Source organism: Brassica oleracea, chromosome C7, assembly GCF_000695525.1.
Source record: "Brassica oleracea var. oleracea cultivar TO1000 chromosome C7, BOL, whole genome shotgun sequence".
NCBI lineage: Eukaryota > Viridiplantae > Streptophyta > Magnoliopsida > Brassicales > Brassicaceae > Brassica > Brassica oleracea.
In genome coordinates, this window is record NC_027754.1 from 6,341,308 (window position 1) to 6,345,613 (window position 4,306).

Sequence of the window (4,306 nt, forward strand, 5' to 3'; positions counted from 1 at the left end):
GGGTACAAAAGAATGTTTCTTTTTACAAGATCGTAAAATAAAAGATGATAAACCCGTTTCGTTGGGATTTACCAATGTAAAAACATCAATTAATCTTTAAACAATCGAAGAGGTTTCCACCATTGTTTTAAATAGTTTAGGTTAGATATTCAATCCTTCTGATCAAGAGTGCTGACTGCTGTCTTTTTTCCAATTATAGACAGTGCTCACGTTTGTTTTGGGTTAGAATTTAATAGGATGGACTTTTCGTTTCATTGACTTTACAAACTTTCTTGTAAATAGAAAAACAATAAGTGGAAGAAAAAAAACTATGTCGGTAGAGAAAGACAATTTCGTGGGAAGTAATAAACGTTTTATCCACGGCAACACGAAAGCACTTACGTGTATAAGTTATATATACACTACACTAGATTATTTACTTGAATACTTTGCCTTCAAAACTATACAGAGAATGGGCTTTCTTCCTTGTTTAATCTGTTTTCTTGTCTTCGTTTTAATTTTTCTAAACACGTTTGCCTCTTCTAAACGGCAGTTACTGTGTCCTCCTGAGCAGAGGAATGCCCTTCTGAAATTCAAGAGCGAATTTACCAGCTCGTGTAATTTTTCTACTTCTTATCCAAGAACCGAGTCATGGGCTATCCAGAGTGACTGCTGTTATTGGGATGGTATCACATGTGAGGCCACGTCTGGCGAAGTGATCGAGCTAGATCTTAGTTGCAGCTGCTTTCAGGGACAACTGAGTTCCGAAAGCAGTCTTTTTAAGCTGCAAAAGCTTCGAGTCATCAATCTTGCTTACAACGATTTTAGCTCTTCTGTGATACCGACTCAGTTCGGTATACTTTTTGAGTTAAGACGACTCAATCTCTCTAACTCTTGGTTGTCCGGTCAGATTCCGACAGAGCTTCTTCATTTGACCAAGTTGATGTCTCTTGATCTCTCTTACAATTCTTTATCATCGGAAGAGTCATTTCTTAACAAACTTGTCCAGAATTTGACAAACCTCCATGAACTTAACTTAGGTCTTGTTGACATTTCTTCAGAAATTCCCCAAAATATCTCAAACCTATCCTCTCTCAAATCACTCTCACTTGATAACTGCAACTTTTTTGGTAAATTTCCAAGCAATCTTCTTTTGATTCCTACTATACAATCCATTAACTTGTACAACAATCAAGGTATGGAAGGCTCTCTTCCAGAGTTTGATGGAAACAACTCTCTTGTCTTGTTGGACCTCTCTTTCACATCCTTTTCAGGTAACTTACCTGACTCCATCAACAACCTCAAACATCTAAATGTTTTGAGACTTGAGAGTAGCGCTTTCTCTGGAAAAATTCCATCTTCACTTGGTAACCTTTCTAAACTATTGGTTCTCGAACTTTCAAATAATTTTTTCAGTGGGCAGATCCCTTCTTCTATTGGAAACCTTTTTCATCTCACTCATCTCGACCTTTCCTCCAATAGACTTGATGGCCAAATTCCATCTTCGTTTGTCAATCTTAAGCAACTGACTAGCTTGCGTTTAGATTCCAATATGATTGGTGGTAATTTTCCCCTTCCACCACTCAATCTTATGAGGTTGAAATTTTTATCACTTACCGACAATCATTTCAAAGGTACACTTCCTCCAAACATAAGTGTTCTTTCCAATTTGAGGCAAGTCACAACACTTTCACCGGAACTCTCTCTTCTGCCCTCTTCAACATTCCTTCTCTGACTCTTATTGATTTGAAAGACAATGAACTCACTCATGTTTTAGAATTTGGGAATAGCTCTTCACCCTCTAGACTAGAAAGGTTATTGCTTGGCCATAATCATTTCAGAGGACCAATCCCAATATCCATATCAAAACTGGTCAGTGTTAGGGAACTTGATCTCTCCTATTTCAACACGGGGATGTCAGTGGATTTTGGTATCTTCTCGCAACTCAAGGAGCTCATGGATCTGGATCTAAGCTATCTGAACACCACCGGTACTGTTGATCTGAGTATCCTCTTCTCACATCTCAAGTCCCTATCTAAACTGGATCTATCGGGCCAGCACGTCTCAACTTCAAAGATGGGCTCAAATTCCAGTCTACCACCACACTTGGATCGGTTGCAATTGTCGGGCTGTGGTATCACGGAGTTTCCAGAGTTCGTACAAAACCTACAACATTTGTCTGACTTCGACCTCTCCAACAACAATATCAAAGGTCGAGTACCAAAATGGATTTGGAAACTCCCAAGGTTGATGAACCTAAATCTTTCCAACAACTCTTTTACTAGGCTCGAACGATCCTCAAATGATGTCCCAGTACAGGAGATACTTATGCTAGATCTGAGTTCAAATGCGTTCCAAGGACCGTTAGTAATCCCGCCAGTCACTACGGAAGCCATGCTTGTCAGCAAGAACAACTTTACAGGAAAGATTCCTCGATCCATATGTAGGCATAGGTTTCTAAACGTCCTTGATTTATCCAACAACAACTTCACCGGCTCAATTCCTAGGTGTTTAAGGAATCTGAATGAATACCTTTCTGTGCTTAACCTCCGTTACAATCAACTCAGCGGAAATATTCCAGAAATATTTACCAATGCTACCGAGTTAACTTCACTTGACCTCAGTCACAACGGATTTGTGGGGACACTTCCAAGGTCTTTGAAGGACTGTCCGGTCCTAGAAGTGCTCAATGTGGGAAGTAACAAAATCGACGACGCTTTTCCATTCTGGTTGAGTTCTTTGCCTAAACTAAAAGTTATGGTCCTCCGCAATAATAGATTCAAAGGACTCTTATACCGTCCTCGTCATTCTTTTGGGTATCCCAATCTGCAAATCATTGACATAGCCAACAATCACTTCACCGGGAACTTGCCTTCATATTACTTTGCAGAATGGAACATGACAACAAGTAAAGATTTCAAAGGATTTCGTTACATTGGCGACGGTGGAAGCTATTACCATGATTCAATGGTTTTGATAAGTAAAGGAGTAGAGATGAAACTTGAACGGATATTTACACTCCTAACAGCCATTGATTTCTCTGGAAATAAACTTCAGGGAATGATCCCTGAATCCGTTGGTCTACTGAAGGATCTTATTGTGCTCAATCTGTCAAGTAATGTTTTCACTGGAAACATTCCTTCATCTTTGGCGAATCTGACTGAGCTTGAGTCACTAGACTTATCACATAACAAGCTTTCAGGCCATATTCCACCTGCCCTCGGAGGCCTCACCAGTATCTCCAACATCACGGTTTCCCACAACCAGCTCGTGGGACACAGTTTCAAACGCAATCTGCTTCATCTTTTGAAGGAAACCTTGGACTTTGTGGTCTTCCTCTCAGTGAAAAATGCGGAGATAACGTGGAAAAAGAGCAATCACAAGTACTAGGATCAGAGGAAGAAGAAGATGAAGGAATACTGAGCTGGACTGCAGCTGCAATAGGCTTAGCACCTGGAATCATCCTAGGACTGACCATCGAGTACATTTTGAATATACCAAAGGCTCGATGGTTCATGAACACAGCAGAACGCTTTAGGTCATTTTGACTTGTGAGGTACGTTAGGTCGAACACGATTATGTTCTGCATACATACAGAGATTCAGATATTGTTGCAATTAATTCACATTTTCCCTTCAATTTACAGTTGAGAAGTTATGCAATACAACCCTTAAGTGAGAAAAAGGGCGACGAAGAGGATGAAGAGGGTCAAACGGCAAATGGGATTGCGAGTTTCGAGCTTCTGTCTAATTCAAGTTAGGCCCAACCAAACAAAATAGTGGTATTGTTTGTTACTTGTTACTGATTTATATTAAGATGTGATATTTTGTTTCAAAGCTGTATAAATGTTGTTGAATATATAGATGTTGCACTATGGAACTAAATTACGTATATTGATTGAGAGAGAAGTTTCGACTGAACACTTGAACCATGGCGTTCATCCTTAACTAAATATATGCAAGAAACGATTCGGGGGTCAATAAAACCTTTAACAGAATTGAAAAGCACCTTGGCATTCATCTATATACACTATTATTTACGAAATGATTTCTTTCTGTTTCTAAGCTCTCACATTAAAAATTAACGTGATTAAAATTGTCACTACAAGAAAACATATTTTTTTACGAGGGCAATATTCGTTGTAAAACGTCCGTCGTAACGGAGATTTCGTCGTAAACGACTTGTTATGTTTACGACGAAAAAAATTCCTCGTAAAGCACAGGGCAAGGTTTCGTCGTAAACGAGACGTAACTTTTCGTGGTAAACTCCACGTAACTCTTTCGATGTAAAGCAGACGTAAATATTTTCGTTGTAAAGAGCACGTAAA

General features: G+C 39.3%; 1 pseudogene; it reads left to right on the forward strand.

Annotated features, from left to right (window-relative positions):
* Nucleotides 1-438: 438 nt before the first annotated feature.
* Nucleotides 439-3,949, forward strand: LOC106301676 (annotated as a pseudogene).
* The last annotated feature ends 357 nt before the right edge of the window (nucleotides 3,950-4,306 follow it).